The 17,823-nt window shown below is 47.5% G+C and overlaps 1 protein-coding gene across 1 annotated transcript in view; it reads right to left on the reverse strand.

Moving 5' to 3' along the window:
- The window catches only part of FAM83H (family with sequence similarity 83 member H), a 61,381-nt gene extending 47,820 nt beyond the window's left edge, over window positions 1-13,561 (reverse strand). The window contains exon 1 of the mRNA XM_007061419.4: window positions 13,297-13,561. The gene's annotated coding sequence lies outside the window, so the exon portion shown is untranslated. The remainder of the gene's footprint in view (window positions 1-13,296) is intronic.
- Window positions 13,562-17,823: the final 4,262 nt, after the last annotated feature.

Here is a 17,823-nt window from a genome sequence, read left to right on the forward strand (position 1 = left end):
AGTGTCGTATGTAAGACACAGGAGGTGACTGTCCTGCTCTACTCAGCTCTGGTGAGGCCTCAGCTGGAACGCTGAGTCCAATTCTGGGTGCCAGACTGTAGGAAAGATGTGGATAACTTGGAGAGAGAGCCCAGAGAAAAGCAATAAAACTGATAAAAGGGTTAGAAAACCTGATCTATGAGGAAAGGTTAAAAAATAGCTGGAGCAATCTCCAAACTGTTAGCAATTATCTTTGAGAACTCATACAGAACGAGTGAGGCCCCTGAGTTCTAGAGAAGAGCAAACATAGTACCTATCTTTAAAAAGGGGAACAAATAGATCTGGAGGAATTATAGACCAGTCAGCCTAACTTCCGTACCTGGAAAGATACTGGAACAAATTATTAAACAATCAATTTGTAAGCACCTAGAGAATAAGAAGGTTATCAAGACTAGCCAGCATGGATTTGTCATGAACAAATCTTGCCAAACCAACCTAATTTCCTTCTTAGACAATTACTAGCCTAGTGGATGGGAGAAACAGATGATGTGATATATTTTGATTTTAGTAACGATTTTAACATAGTGCCACATGACATTCTCAAAAGAAAATTAGGGATTTGTCCCCTAGATGATATTACTGTAAGGTGGGGTGCACAACTGGTGGAAAGACCATACTCCAAGAGAAATTAACACTGGTTCACTGTCAAACTGGAAGGGCAGATCTAGTGGGGTCCCACAGGGCTCAATGCTGGGTCTAGTACTATTCAATATTTTCATTAAAGACTTGCACGATGAAGTGGAGAAGCTGCTCATAAAATTTACATAAGATAAGAATAGCAATACTGGGTCAGACCAATAGTCTATCTAGCCCAGTATCCTGTATTCCAACAGTGACTCGTGCCACATGCTTCCATCCCCTGTCATCCAGTCATTCTAGCGCTCAGAAATTTAGGGACACCTAGCGCATGGAGTTGCATCCCTGACCATGTTGGCTAACAGCCATTGATGGACTAATCTTCATGAATTTATCTAATTCTTGTCTGAACCCAACTACACTTTTGGTCTTCCCAACATCCCGTGGCAATGAGTTCCTCAGGTTGACTGTGCATTGTGTGAAGAAGTAATTCCTTATGTTTTTTTAAAACCCGCTGCCTATTTATTTCATTGGGTGATCCCTAGTTCTTGTGTTATGTGAACGGGTAAGTAACACTTCCTCTCACTTTGTCCACACCATTCACGATTTGAAAATCTCTGTGGTGACAGGTTTCAGAGTGGTAGCCGTGTTAGTCTGTATCAGAAAAAACAACAAGGAGTCCTTGTGGCACTTTAGAGACTAACAAACTTATTTGGGCATAAGCTTTCGTGGGCTAAAACCCACTTCATCAGATACATGGAGTGAAAAAAACAGTAAGCAGAATATATATTATAGCACATGAAAAGATGGGAGTTGCCTTACCAAGTGCTGGGTCAGTGCTAATGAGCCAATTGAATTAAGGGGGAAGGTGGTAAATTTGTTAGTCTCTAAGGTGCCACTAGTACTCCTTTTCCTTTTGCGAATACAGACTAACAGGGCTGCTACTCTGAAACTTGTCATTCTGCTCACTGTTTTTTTCACTCCATGCATCTAATGAAGTGGGTTTTAGCCCATGAAAGCTTATGCCCAAATAAGTTTGTTAGTCTCTAAGGTGCCAGAAGGACTCCTCGTTGTTTTTGATAAATCTCTACGATATCCCCCCTTAGTTGTTTCTTTTCTAACCTGAACAGTCCCAGTCTTTTTAATCTCTCCTCATATGGAAGCTGTTCCATCCCCCGAATCATTTTTGTGGACCTTCTCTGTACCTTTTCCAATTGCAATAGATCTCTTTTGAGATGGGGTGACCGGAACTGCACACAGTATTCAAAATGTGGCTATACCATGGATTTATATAATGGCATGATGATATTCCATGTCATTATTTATCACTTTTCCAATGGTTCCTAACATTCTTTTTGCTTTTTTGACTGCATCTGCACATTTAGTGGATTTTTTCAGGGAACTATCCACAATGACTCCAAGATCTTTCTTGAGTGGTAACAGCTAATTTAGACCCCATCATTTTGTATGTATTGGTGGCATTGTTTTCCACTGTGCATTACTTTACATTTATAAACACTGAATTTCATCTGCCATTTTGTTGCCCAGTCACCCAGTTTAGTGAGATCCTTTTTAACTCTTCACAGTCATTTTAGTTAAATCCAATCCTGAGTAATTTTATATAATCTGCAAGCTTTGACACCTCACTGTTTATCCCTTTTTCCAGATCATTTATGAATATGTGAAACAGTATTGGCCCCAGTACAGTAATTTGCAGATGACATCAAGCTGGGAGCGGCTGCAAGGACTTTGAAGGACAGGATTAAAATTCAAAATGAACTTGGCAAATTACTGAATTTCATTGTGTTGATTTCAGACCAGTTTTCTAAAGACAAGTGCAAAGTACTACACTTTGAAAGGAAAAATCAAATGGACAGCAACCATGGGGGAAAACTGGCTAGGTGGTAGTACTGCTGAAAAGGATTTGGGGACTACAGGGATCACAAACCCAATGAGTCAACAATGTGAGGCGGTTGCGAAAAAGGCTAATATCATTCTGGGGTGTATTTAACAGGAGTGTTGTATGTACGACACAAGAGGTAATTATCCCATTCTACTTGGCACTGGTGAGGCCTCAGCTGGAGTACTGTGTCCAGTTCTGTGTACTACACTTCAGGAAAGATGTGGATAAATTGGAGAGTCCAGAGAACAACAAAAATGATACAAGGTTTAGAAAACCTGACCTATGAGGAAAGGTTAAAAAAAAAAACTTTTAGTTACATGCTCTTTAAAATCCATCTCAGTACTCCTAATTTCTTTCTTACATATTGCCTATTGCCTTCATTAGGGTTAACCTTCCACATTCTGGAGGACCTCTCTTTGTCTTGAATAATCTCTTGAACCTGGTATTTAGCCTTACCAGTTAACTTCTCGCCTTCCTAGTTTTTCTAAAGTCCTCATCTTTTCAATCTCTTTGTGGACAGATGTCTCTCCAAGCTTCCAAGCTTTCTCCTCAAGTGCCTCTGAACCCTCTCTTTTTGCTGTACCCTTTCTGAAATAGGGTGCCCAGAACGGAACACAGTATCCCAGATAAGAATATCCTGTTGATTTATATAAAAGGCATAACACTTGCAGCATACTATTCCTAACATTTTGTTTACTGCTTTGAGCCCTGATGCCCACTGACAAGGTCATTTTCCTGACTTCTAATTTAACGATGGGAAGCAAGCAATGTTGCTATTTGTTTATGGTTTGTATTACAGTAACAGCTGGAGAATCTAATCAAGGATCCAGGATCTCATTGTGTTAGGTGCTGTACAAGCAATTAATGTCAGTTCCTGCCTGACAGATCTCATAATCTAGGTCCCACAAGATACAATGGATGGATGAAAGAGAGAAATGGGCTATGGCCATGTTACCAGGAAGATGAGCAAGTTTAGCGTAGTAGGAGTAGCCCCAGCTCTTGTAGGACAAGTATTTTTCAGGCATAGCAGTAGAAGTAAGTTCTAAGAAGGGATCTGAAGGAGGACAAGGAGTTTTCTCCATGTGTAAGGGCAGCATGGGAAAAAATGGAAAGGTGCAGGGTGGACAAGTGGACTAGCAGGTTCACGACTAGCACTGTTGGCACAGCAGAGTCGGAGGCAGGGTCAATGGCAAGATAATAGAAATATTAAGTAGGATGGGACTAAATTATGAAGGGCCTTAAGAGTCAAGATGAGGCACTTGTGAAGCAATGTGTATGAGGGGTCCAAAATCCCTCTTCCACTGTGAATTTCACCTGCCATTACTTCTCAAGTCAGCTAGCTTGGCTAGGTCTTTCTAGAGTTTCTCATTCTTGATACAAGTGCTGGAGTTGTACTTGTGGGACCCAATTCACACACACACTGGAGTGATGCTCTGGTTTACAGTCACTTTTGCATTGCTATCAATGGCCATGTAAGGCACAGGACATAAAAATAATAAAAGGTCAGTTTTCAGAATGGAGAGAGGTAAATAGTGGTGTCCCCCAGGGATCTGTACTGAGACCAGTGCTGTTCAACATATTCATAAATGATCTGGAAAGCGGGTTAAATAATGAGGTGACAAAATTTGCATATGATATAAAATTATTCAAGATAAGTCAAAAGCCGACTGTGAAGAGTTACAAAGGGTTCTCACTAAACTGGGTGACTGGGCAACAAAATGGCAGATGAAATTCAGCGTGGATAAACGCAAAATAATGCACATTGGAAAACATAAGCCCAACTATACATACAAAATGATGGGGTCTAAATTAGCTGTTATCATTCAAGAAAGAGATCTTGGAGTCATTTTGGATAATTCTCTGAAAACATCTGCTTAATGTGCCGGGCAGTCAAAAAAAGCTAACAATGTTAGAAACCATTAGGAAAGGGATATATAACAAGACAGAAAGTATCAGAATGCCACTATATAAATCCATGGTACGCCCACATCTTGAATACTGTGTGCAGATTTGGACTCCCCATCTCAAAAAAGATATATTGCAACTGGAAAAGGTACAGAGAAGGGCCACAAAAATGATATGGGGTATGAAACAGCTTCCATATGAAGAGAGATTAATAAGACTAGGACTTTTCAGCTTGGAAAAGAGATGACTAAGGGGGGAGATCTGTAAAATCTTGACTGGTATAAAGAAAGTGAATAAGGAAATGTTATTTACTCCTTCGCATAACACAAGAACTAGGTTTCAGAGTAGCAGCCATGTTAGTCTGTATTCGCAAAAAGAAAAGGAGTACTTGTGGCACCTTAAAGACTAACCAATTTATTTGAGCATAAGCTTTATGGAATGCATCCGATGAAGTGAGCTGTAGCTCACGAAAGCTTATGCTCAAATAAATTTGTTAGTCTCTAAGGTGCCACAAGTACTCCTTTTCTTTTTACAAGAACTAGGGGTTACCAAATGAAATTAATAGGGAGCAGGTTTTAAACAAACAAAAGGAAGTACCTTTTCACACAACACATAGTCGATCTGTGGAAATCTTTGCCAGACCATATTGTGAAGGCCAACACTATTACAGAGTTAAAAAAAGAACTAGATAAGTTCATGGAGGATAAGTCCAACAATGGCTCTTAGCCAGGATGGGCAGGGATGCAACACCATGTGTGCCAGAAGCTGGGAGTGGATGACAGGGGATGGATCACTTTTTGATTCCCTGTTCTGTTCATTCCCTCTGGGACAGCTGGCATTAGCCACTATCGGAAGACAGGATATTGGGCTGGATGGACCATTGGTTTGACCCAGTATAGCCATTCTTATGTAGAGCAACAGAATCAGGTCCACAGGTCTTGCATCCTTCTCCAATTAGCTCTAGAGGCCTATCTTCCCCACCCTTCAGCGTGGCCTTGTCCAAAGAAGCTGGACTGGTCGCTGCTTCTGGGGACCTCTGTACAGGAAGCAGTGTCCTTTCCACTTCTGTATGTACCCAGAGGAGGCTAGCAGGGGAAGGGGAAGAGGAGAAGATCAAGCGTGAGCCATCTGGTAGCTGAGGGAAGCAGTGAAGACCCTTGAACCCACTCCTTTGAAGGAGTACAGTTCATAGGTGTCCCTTAGTACCTTGGGAGGCCTTTCAGTCTAAGAGCCTTATGGGAAGTTTCCCTCTGGGCTGGGCTAGGGCCCAGTTCTACTCCCACACATCCCCATGTAACTTGGAGTGACTCAATTAAACCCAACTCTTTTCTCACTCATTCAGCCCAGTGTGAACCACAAGATTCATTAGTCTGGAAAGCCTGCCTTAGACAGCTTCTTTTCTAAACTGAGCAGCCAAAAGCAGAACTCTCTATGACAGAAAGCCGAAACTAGGTACATTCAGATGAGAAATAAGGTGCATTTTTTAAATAGGGAGGGTAATGAACCATTGGAATAACTTCTAGGGACATGGTATGTTCTAGGTCACTTGAAGTCTTACTGGATGCCTTTCTAAAATAAACGTTCTAGTTCAACCAGGAGTAATAGGCTCAATATAGGAATCACTAAGTGAAACGCTCTGGCCTGTGTTTACAGAAGGTCCAATTAGATAAATAATAATGGGCCCATCAGGCCTTAAGTCTATGAATCAGTAGCAAATGCACAGGACTCAATTTTTCTCTAACCCTCATCTGACCCAGGAGTGAGGCCCCTGAAATCACTGCAGTGTTCTATACCAATGTAAATCTGCTCTAAGTAAAAGGAGAAGTGGGTCAGAGTCATTCCTTTCTCACTTACATTCTACTGCCTGATGTCAGCTCCCACTGAAGTCTCAGTGCTCCAGGCTCACTCTGTTATTTTCCTGCCTAGTGCTGTGTCTCTGGTGCTTGTTGTTACGTGTTTCACTTGCACAGCTAGTTCCCAGCCTGCCTCTCTCTCAGTTGAGCCCCTCCCTGACTAGACCTGCTTGTCTGCCTCAGACACTCCCAAACATTGAGGTCTTCCTGGTGCTACATGCACCAGCAGAAAGAACGGCTGTGAGGCAGCAGTGCATGGGATAATCCCCCTGGAAAAGGAGTGGTTCCATGTGATCTCTGCCTGTTCCTAGCATCAGCCCTGCATGCACAGACACACACACACAACGTTTTGGGATCAGGCACCTTGCCTTTCTCAGAGCCCCAACCTTTCAGCACATGAGAGACAAGTAACAAGTGGAGAGGAACCGACTTCACAGAAAACTCCTTGACTTGTTGGATCTTTGAGGTACCAATGAAATGCCCAGATCCTACTCAGTAAGGAGGAGCTTCCGAATCCCAATGAGGACAGAGATATAATTCAAAAGGACCTAGAGGGGTTAGAAATCTGGGCAGGGAAGCAGAGGGAGGTGCAGCCTGGACACATGCAGTTAACAAATACTTAGACCTGAGTTCGCAATGGGCTGTGGCAACAAACAGACCAATGTGAGTTTGAAACTGCATATCCAGAGGCTTCATGTGAACAGTCTCTTGCTAGGACACTGGTGTGTTTACACCTGAAATATCATGTTTAGTTCTGGGCACAGTGACAGGCAGACACTGACAAACTGAAGGGAGTTCAGAAGAGCCACAGAAACAAGCAGGGGCCAGAAGACCTGAGATATGGGGGCAGATTTAAATAATTAAACCTGCCTGGTTTGACTAAGGAGCACATCAGAGACCCAAGATGCCTGCCTCTACACAAATGAGAAGAAATAGGACCTGTTTTCCAAGACATGGGGATGGACACCCTCATAAGAAGGAACAGTTTGGGACTGGCTTGCTGCTCAGGGACACTGGTCTGGGGACACACTTGGACCTTCACAGCCCCACCAGTTGTCTCCACCATGCCCTCACAGCAATTATTCTTTCCCTTTAATGTTTTTTCATGTGCTTTCTACTGAACTCTCTCTGTTTCTGCCTGCCTGCAAAATGGAGTCTGAGCTGAGGGTTAACAACTTTGCCTGGGCTACAGTGGAGGCTCTTGCAGGGGACTGGACTAGATGACCTCTCAAGGTCCCTTCCAGTCCTATGTTTCTATTGAGGCATGTGCCTTCTTGTGACAGTGTTATGTTATTCTCTCTTGACCCATACCTCCTCTCTGGGCATCTGACCGGCCTGTATTTGCCACTCTAGGTTAGTGCATTTGACTGGAATACAGTCCCATTCCTAGCACAAAACGGTTTCACATGAGCCAGTCACCATCTGTGCTGCATGATGCAGTGGAAAAAATGAGCAATACCTGCCTGCATCAGTCTAGAAGGAATTTCACTCTTGTTGAGGTCATGATTAGTGGGTGAGGAACTCACTTTCATGTATTAATTCACCTAATGTCTCAATTTCATTCAGTTGCCTGTATCATACCTAGTGTGCATATACACACTTCAGCCCATGAACTAGGCTAACAAGCTCTAACATCCACATTAGTAATGTATTGGGTACAATTGGACACAAGATAGACCCCAGGAAGACAGTGATTGGTGATCCTTCTCAACGCCTGATTGACCCTTCTGGACCCCTTTTCAATGCTACCTTCCCGTTCTGTTCAGGAGGGACTCATGGCATATTCCCTCCTTGGGGGTGGACGGCTGGAACATCTAGGTGATTCTGAGACCAGAGTAAGGCAAGGAGAAAAGTAGCAAAGTCGTCACATGTTCTAAGCTTCCCTTTGAAGTAGTTACTGGGACAATGAGTCATACCTGCCTCTCTCACAAAGTAAAAAATCTGCTGTGTTACCGGGTGAGGGATAGATAAATCCAGCCTGCACAAAGTCACTTGGACAAAGCCTGATGTTTAGAACTGGTTATTTTCTGCACATGAAAACAGACTGGAAACTAAGGGAGATAGAGTGTGCGAAGAGTCTGTGCAGAAAGTTATACATGGAGAGGGCAGCCCCAAGCAAAGGGGTTGAAGTGACAAAGTCAGACCCTCACACTGGATTTGTACATAGCAGGGAGCCACAGGAGGGATGTCTCGTAACAGAGAGGGAAAGCAACAAGAGAAGATGTAATTTGGGGAGGGAAGATTATGGCAAATCAGCAAAACTGATTACAAGGTCCCCTCTGTGGGTTGTCCTGGGCCTCTGTTTTCATTACAAGCTGGGTTGGGTCATATGAGTTTACTAATAAAACTCCCATCCTTAGTGGGACTGTGCAAAACTTGCCAAATGGAACTTTACTAAAAGTTCAAAATATCTCATGTGGTCTAGAAATGTGCCAGGGACAGCTGCAGGATACGAAAATAGGAGCTCAGAATGCAGGTGTCTCCTGAGCCAGGACTCTCCCCTGGTGCAGTCATACCAGACTATGGAGCATGATACTATCACTTGCCTACTTTGGCATGTTATCCTCCTTCAGCCACAAAACGAGGTTAATGTTGCCTTCTCATAATAACATCATAGTATTCCACCTCTGACAGGGCATGACAGTCCCTCCAGAGCCCCAGACAGAAGAAGATATGCTATCTTGGGCCCATGGCTGGATGGGTAAAGGTGTGCTATAAACGCCCCTCATAGCCCCGGTTAAAGTATGCTACAGCTTTTCTGCCCAGTGGGTTCTTTGCCTCTTACCACATTCTATGCATACATAGAATCATAGAACCATAAGGTTAGAAGGGAGTGCAAGGGGGCATCCAGTCTAACCCCCTGCCAAGATGCAGGATTTGTTGGGTCTAAACCATCCAAGACAGTTGGCTCTCCAGCCTCCTTTTGAAAACCTCCAGTGAAGGAGCTTCCACAACCTCCTGAGGTGTCTGTCCATTGTCCTACTGTCTGTATTCCATCTGAAACTGAGTGCAACCTTTATAAACAAGGTGTCACCAACCAAATGAGGGGGAAAGGAGTCCAGGAGAGCTGGCTGTATTTTAAAGAATCCTTATTGAGGTTACAGGGACAAACCATTCCGATGTGTAGAAAGAATAGTGAATATGGCAGGCGACCAGCTTGGCTTAACAGTGGAATCCTTGCTGATCTTAAACACAAAAAAAGAAGCATACAAGAAGTGGAAGATTGGACAAATGACCAGGGATGAGTATAAAAATATTGCTCAGGCATGCAGGAGTGAAATCAGGAAGGCCACATCACACTTGGAGTTGCAGCTAGCAAGAGATGTTAAGAGTAAAAAGAAGGGTTTCTTCAGGTATGTTAGCAACAAGAAGAAAGTCAAGGAAAGTGTGGGCCCCTTACTGAATGAGGGAGGCAACCTAGTGACAGGTTTCAGAGTAGCAGCCGTGTTAGTCTGTATTCGCAAAAAGAAAAGGAGTACTAGTGGCACCTCAGAGACTAACCAATTTATTTGAGCATAAGCTTTCATGAGCTACAGCTCACTTCATCGGATACATTGAATGCATCAGAGGTCCCGGATGACTGGAAAATGCAACAGAGGTCCCGGACGACTGGAAAAAGGCTAATGTAGTGCCCACCTTTAAAGAAGGGAAGAAGGAGGATCCGGGGAACTACAGGCCAGTCAGCCTCACCTCAGTCCCTGGAAAAATCATGGAGCAGCTCCTCAAGGAATCAATTTTGAAGCACTTACAGGAGAGAAAAGTGATCAGGAACAGTCAGCAGGGATTCACCAAGGGCAAGTCATGCCTGACTAACCTAATTGCCATCTATGATGAGATAATGGGCCAGTTCTGTTCAATATCTTCATTAATGATCTGGAGGATGACATGGATTGCACCCTCAGCAAGTTTGCAGATGACACTAAACTGGGAGGAGAGGTAGATACACTGGAGGGTAGGGATAGGATACAGAGGGACCTAGACAAATTAGAGGTTTGGGCCAAAAGAAATCTGATGAGGTTCAACAAGGACAAGTGCAGAGTCCTGCACTTAGGACGGAAGAATCCCATGCACCGCGACAGACTAGGGACTGAATGGCTAGGCAGCAGTTCTGCAGAAAAGGACCGAGGGGTTACAGTGGACGAGAAACTGGATATGAGTCAACAGTATGCCCTTATTGCCAAGAAGGCCAATGGCATTTTGGGAAGTAGAAGTAGGGGCATTGCCAGCAGATCGAGGGACGTGATCGTTCCCCTCTATTCGACATTGGAGAGGCCTCATCTGGAGTACTGTGTCCAGTTTTGGGCCCCACACTACAAGAAGGATGTGGAACAATTGGAAAATGTCCAGCAGGGCAACAAAAATGATTAGGGGACTGGAACACATGACTTATGAGGAGAGGCTGAGGGAACTGGGATTGTTTAGTCTGCGGAAGAGAAGAATGAGGGGGGATTTGATAGCTGCTTTCAACTACCTGAAAGGGGGTTCCAAAGAGGATGGATCTAGACTGTTCTCAGTGGTGGCAGATGACAGAACAAGGAGTAATGGTCTCAAATTGCAGTGGGGGAAGTCTAGGTTGGAAATTAGGAAACACTATTTCACTAGGAGGGTGGTGAAGCACTTGACTGGGTTACCTAGGGAGGTGATGGAATCTCCATCCTTAGAGGTTTTTAAGGCCTGGCTTAACAAAGCCCTGGCTGGGATGATTTAGTTGGGGATTGGTCCTGCTTTGAACAGGGGGTTGGACTAGATGACTCCTGAGGTCCCTTCCAACCCTGATATTCTATGAAATCAAGTCACCGTTGACCTGGAGTGGGCAAACCTTTTGGCCCAAGGGCCACATCTAGGTATGGATATTGTGTGGCAGGCCATGAGTGCTCACAGAATTGGGGGTTGGGGTGTGTGAGGGGGTGAGGGCTCTGGCTTCGGGGGTGTGGGCTCTGGGGTGGGGCCGGAAATTAGGATTTCAGGGTGCAGGAGGGGGCTCTGGGCTGGGGCAGGGGATGTGTTGGGGGGGAACAGGCTCTGGGGTGGGGCTGGAGATAAGGGGGTGCAGGAGGGTGCTCCAGGCTGGGACCGAGGGGTTCAGAGGGTGGGAGGGGGATCAGGGCAGAGGGTTGGGGTGCAGGAGGGGGTCAGGGGTGCATGCGCTTACCTCAAGCAGCTCCCAGAAGCAGCAGCATGTCCCCTCTTTGAATCCTATGCAGACGCACAGCAAGGCAGCTCTGCATGCTGCCCCATCTGCAGGTGCTGCCCCTGCAGCTCCCATTGGTCATGGTTCCTGGCCAATGGGAGCTGCAGAGGTAGCACTTGGGGCAGGGGCAGCGTGAAGCCCCCTGGCTGCCCCTACATGTACGAGCTGGAGGGGGGACATGCCGCTGCTTCCAGGAGCTGTGCAGAGTCATGGCACATGCAGAGTGGGGCAAGCCCCCAATCCCGCTCCCCGGCTGGAGCTCGAGGGCCGGATTAAAATGACTGAAGGGCCGGATGCGGCCCCTGGGCCATAGTTTGCCCACCCTGCCAAAGAAACTATTCTTCCTTCAAGACCCCATTTCCAGCATTGTCCCAGCAATACAGAGAGCCCCAGTCTGAAGCCAGCCCAGTGCTGAATTGCATTTCATTCACCAGAACCATTTCTGAGTGCCTGGGAAATGAGGCCTTCCCAGTGCTTGACTCGTGCCAGGGCTGAGCCCCAGCACCTCTAGACTTGGCAGTTCATAGCCCCGGAACCTCTGGGCTTGCTGCATCCGTTATGAATGTAAAAAAATTGCTTGAGCCCAGGCCACTCTTTCATTACAAATTAAGCACTGGGTCTTCCCCTCTCTCTACACAGGTTTCAGAGTAGCAGCCATGTTAGTCTGCATCTGCAAAAAGAACAGGAGGACTTGTGGCACCTTAGAGACTAACAAATTTATTAGAGCATAAGCTTTCCTGGGCTACAGCCCACTTCATCGGATGCATAGAATGGAACATATAATAAGAGATACACACATACATACAATGGAACTTGTATGGTAATTCCCAGCTTATCTGTATGTGTGTGTGTGTGTGTGTGTGTGTGTATCTGTATCTTACTCTATGTTCCATTCAGTGCATCCGCTGAAGTGGGCTGTAGCCCAGGAAAGCTTATGCTCAAATAAATGTGTTGGTCTCTTAGGTGCCACAAGTCCTCCTGTTCTCTCTACACACATAGTCAAGTTTTGTCATAGGAAAGACAAAGGTTTCCATCCGCAGAGGAAAGCAAGGGAGTGTGAGTGTGTGTGAGTGTGAGTGTGCGCGCATACGGAGGGAGGCCAGGGCAGGCAAAGAAGCAGAGGGTGGCAGCAAGTCTTTCTGTGCCCCTGCCCACCTTGCCCCTCCCCTTTCCAGTCCGGTAACCCAGTTAGTCTTTTTCATCTTAATGCTCTGACCAGAACCTCCCAGTGCAGCATTTCCCGTCAAATTACACAGACATCTGCAGCCGCCCCTCTGAGGAGTGAGTCACACGCATGCAGCTTCCATCAGGTTGTGGATCCCCTCCCAGGTGGAATCAGAAAAGTTACTTTCCATGGGGCATTCAGAAGAAGACTGGACAGAGACCTGATAAAAAGCTGCAAGGAAGAATCCTGCCCCAGGGCTTGGGGGACAGAGGAGAACAGCTTCCCTCCGCAACGCCCTCCCCGCCATCTAGTCTTTAGAGGGACCCTCTTTCCCCCAACAAGCATTTTTGGTTAGTCTCTGCTGCGATCCCCTTTTCCTCCCAGCCAGTCTGCTAGGATCTTCCCCTGCTGGGCTCGCCTCCGCTGCTGGGCTCCCCCTCCCCACCCATTAGTACTTCATAAACTGGGGGAGAATGGCTGTTTAGACCCGGCAGCAGCAGCAGCCGCCTGAGGCAACGCACCCCCCTTGCGAGCTGGGAGAGTCCCTGGTTCCCAAGCTCCCCCGCACCTGCAGCCTTTGGCTCGCTCACGCCAGGGCCAGGGCGCCAGTGAGTCCCCTGAGACCCTCAGACTAAGTAATGTAGGAAGCCTAAACTTTTCCTACCTTCCCAGGTGAGCCAGTGCAGGTGGCGGGTCTCGCTCTGGGCTCTGCCTCTCCCCCTGACGTGCCTGAAGCCTGATTCACTGGCACCTCAGACAGGCCAGAGTGAAGCTCCACCCAGGGGAGAGGGTGAGTAAGCGAGCGAGCAAGGCACAAACTCTGGAGAGTTATTCCTCGGGATTGCAGGAGAGTGAGAGATAAGGGCACCGCATTCCTGAGCTACAGGCTGTCTGCCTCTCCCTTCCTGTCTTCCCTGCAGCCTATCGCTCAGGTCTCCTCCTGCAGGAAGGGAGAAAACAACTCCCAGCGGCTCCCAGGGATTCTGAAATTCAACACTTCACAGAGCGAAAAGAAAGTGATTTAGACATGCCCTGACTGAGCCTTGCACAGCTCCATGCGGGAGTGTTCCCAGTCCTTTCCCTCAGCAGATGACCAACCGTGAGGTCTGACCAGGCCCAGTGTCCACCACAGTGTGAGGGGATAGCTTGTATTTAGCAGCAGCTAGCCAATCATTCGGGTTAGTTTCAAAGATGATTTCTAGCGTTTTGGTCTTCACTAGCATAGGCTCATGTTGGCAAAGTTGCAACAAAAACGTTCAAGCCCTGAGGGGCCTATAGTCACTTTGACACCTCCTAAACCCACAGACTTCCAAGTGATGGGTGAGTAGAATAGGATACAATAACTGTGACATCAACCCCACACAGTAAGGGCCATAAATACCCACCTAGATTCCACTTAGAGAGCTAAAATGCTGCCCTTATCTGCACCCAGCACAACTGCCAGGGCCCGGTGCAGCAGTCATTGTGGGCTGGCAAACCCCTTTGCAGCGGAGAGACCTGGAAATTTGCCACACTGAGAAACTGCAACTACCTGGAGATTATTGGTTTACAAATTGAAAAGGAGTACTTGTGGCACCTTAGAGGCTAACCAATTTATTAGAGCATAAGCTTTCGTGAGCTACAGCTCACCTCATCGGATGCATGCAGTGGAAAATACAGTGAGGTTTACAAATTGGTGCTCAGAATGTGAGCTGTTCGGGGGCTGAACCTATGTCTCACTACCTACCTGAGCAGTGCACAGCACGATTCCAGTGGTTGGAGCCTTCAGCATGACAGTAGTGCTACTAATAATCATTCCCACAGGGGTTACCCCACACCCAAACTGCGTGCATACCCCCAACCTCCCCAGTCAGAGCCAGGGAATGACAAAAAGGGTGAGAAGAAAAATGCAGCCTGCTCCAGAGTAGAGGGTTTGAGGTGAGGGAGCTGGCTCCTGCCTAGGTGAAAGGAAGTGGCTGGGCAAAAGAGTCTAGTCCAGATCACAAAGGGTTAACAAAGTGAAATTTCCCTCAGCTGCGGGTGGGGCAGCTGCCTGTTATTTTGTCTTTCATGTTCTACCTTATGAAGCTTGGCAGCAGCTGTGACTGGTTGTGCAAAGGGTGGTGCCCAGGACTGCAGCAGAGGGAGCGGCTCGGGAGGCAGCTCCAATAAGGGAAGCTGTGAGCTGACTCACCTTGGTAACCCAATTCCTGACAAACACAGGGAAGTCTCTCTGATGCGGGGCGGGGGAGGCTTGCAGTGCTTTGTGTTTGCTCTGACAAATGGACACAAGGGATCATAGTCCACACATAGCATGTAGCCTCTGTGGGATCACACACACGCACCTTGACAGAGACCTGAGGGTTCTCTGCCTCTTTCCTTACAGCAGCACTCATAGAGCTGACCATGTGAATGAAATCTCATTGAGCTGGACTAAAAATTGCATAGAGACAGATAGGACAGGACAAGACCCTAGCTACAGTAAGTGGGGGAAAGAGTCTAGGACGGTGCTTAGGGTAAGATTCACAAGGGGACTTGGCTCCCTGCCATCCAGTGGAATTTACAACTTTGAGTTAAGTGCCTTATACAATGCTTGGGGAAAGTTAGGAGCCTATTATTGTAGTGCCTAGGAGCCCAAGTCATGGACCAGGACCCCATTGTGCTAGGTGCTGTACAAACACAGAACAAAAAGACAGTCCATGCCTCAGAGAGTTTGCAATGTAAGTAAAAGACAAGGGGAAACAGATGGATGGGGGAGAACAAGGAGACAATATTGGTCAGCATGAGAGGTGGTGGCCTAAGAATGGGATTCCCAAAAACCAGCATGCTGAGCAGGGAACTGTCTAAGCTAGCCAGTAGGAAAAGCCAAGGAGAATGGTGTGACCTAAGGCAGTGGTTTTCAAACTGCGGGTTGCAACCCGGCACTGGGCCACGACAGCCAATCGGGCCATTAAAAGTCCCGTCGGCGGTGCTGCCCGGGTGAGGCAGGCTAGTCCCCACCTGTTCTGACACTGCGCCCTGGAAGTGGCCCGCAGCAGGGCCAGGGCCAGGGCCAGCTCCTGGGTGGGCAGGAGGGAGGCACGGGGCTCTGTGCGCTGCCCCCACCCCAAGCACTGGCTCTGCACTACTATTGGCCGGTTCCCAGCCAATGGGAGCTGTGGGGGCTGTGCCTGTGGGCGAGAGCCACGCAGAGCTGCTTATGCACCTCTGCCTAGGAGCCAGACCTGCTGCTGACCACTTCTGGGGCGCAGTGCAGTCCGCGGTGCCAGGACAGCCAGGAAGCCTGCCTTAGTCCTCCTCTGTGCTGCTGGCCGGGAGCCACCCAAGGTAAGCCTGTCCCCCAACCCCGTGCCTCAATCTCCTGCCTCAGCCCTGAGCCCCCCCAACCCGGAGCCCCTTCCTGCACCCCAAACCCCTCATCCGTGGCCCCACTCCAGAGCCTGCACCCCCAGCCCAGAGCCCTGACCCCCTCATGCACTCCAACCCTCCCTGAGGCCCCCCCACACCCTGAACCCCTCATTCCTGGCCCCACCCTGCAGCCCTCACCTCCACATGCCAACCCTCTGTCCCAGCCCTGAACCCCTCCCACACCCCCAAACCCCTCATCTCCAGCTCCCTTGGGTCACGGGCATCAACAATCTTAAAAAGGGAAGAAGGAGAACCCGGGGAACTACAGACTGGTCAGCCTCACCTCAGCCCCTGGAAAAATCATGGAGCGGATCCTCAGGGAAACCATTTTGAAGCACTTGGAGGAGAGGAAGGTGATAAGGAACAGTAAACATGGATTCACCAAGGGCAAGTCATGCCTGACCAACCTGATTGCCTTCTATGATGAGATAACTGGCTCTGTGGATATGGGGAAAGTGGTGGATGTGATATATCTTGATTTTAGCAAAGCTTTTGATACAGTCTTCCACAATATTCTTGCCAGCAAGTTAAAAAAGTGTGGATTGGATGAATGGACTATAAGGTGGATAGAAAGCTGGCTAGATTATCGGGCTCAAAGGGTAGTGATCAACTGCTCAATGTCTAGTTGGCACCAAGCCGAGTGCCTGAGGGGTCGATCTTGGGGCCAGTTTTGTTCAACATCTTTATTAATGATCTGGATGATGGGATAGATTGCACCCTCAGCAAGTTCACAGATGGCACTAAGCTGGGGGGAAAGGTAGATACGCTGGAGGGTAGGAATAGGGTCCAGAGTGACCTAGACAAATTGGAGGATTGGACCAAAAGAAATCTGATGAGGTTCGACATGGACAAATGCAGAGTCCTGCACTTAGGACGGAAGAATCCCATGCACCGCTACAGACTAGGGACTGAGTGGCTAAGCAGCAGTTCTGCAGAAAAGGACCTGGGAATTACAGTGGATGAGAAGCTGGATACGAATCAGCAGTGTGCCCTTGTTGCCAAGAAGGCTAACAGCATATTGGGCTGCATTAGTAGGAGCGTTGCCAGCAGATTGAGGGAAGTGATTATTCTCCTCTATTTGGCACTGGTGAGGCCACATCTGGAGTATTGCATCCAGCTTTGCTCCCCCGCCCCGCTCCCCCCCCCCCCCACTACAGAAAGGATATGGAGAAATTGGAGAGAATCCAGTGGAGGGCAATGAAAATTATCAGGGGGCTGGGGCACATGACTTATGAGGAGAGGCTGAGGGAACTGGGCTTGTTTAGTCTGCAGAAGAGAAGAGTGAGGGGGGCTTTGATAGCGGCCTTCAACTACCTGAAGCGGGGTTCCAAAGAGGATGGAGCTCGACTGTTCTCAGTGGTGGCAGATGACAGAATGAGGAGCAATGGTCTCAAGTTGCGGTGGGGGAGGTCTAGGTTGGATATTAGGAAACACTATTTCATTAGGAGGGTGGTGAAGCACTGGACTGGGTTCCCTAGGGAGGTTGTGGAATCTCCATCCTTAGAGGTTTTAAGGTCTGGCTTGACAAAGCCCTGGTTGGGATGATTTAGTTGGGGATTGGTCCTGCTTTGAGCAGGGGGTTGGACTAGATGACCTCCTGAGGTCTCTTCCAACCCTAATCTTCTCTGATTCTATGAATTTTCTTCAATTGGGCCGCTAGAAAAAAAGTTTGAAAACTAGTGACCTAAGGGGCTTAGGTACCTAAAGTCAGGCCAAAGGGAAGTGCCTCCCTTAACTTGGAATTGTTAACCCTCTCCTGAAGGTGACTAAGCCAGGTTAGTGTGCTTTAGTGAAAGATAGAGGT

Source organism: Chelonia mydas, chromosome 2, assembly GCF_015237465.2.
Source record: "Chelonia mydas isolate rCheMyd1 chromosome 2, rCheMyd1.pri.v2, whole genome shotgun sequence".
Classification (NCBI taxonomy): domain Eukaryota; kingdom Metazoa; phylum Chordata; order Testudines; family Cheloniidae; genus Chelonia; species Chelonia mydas.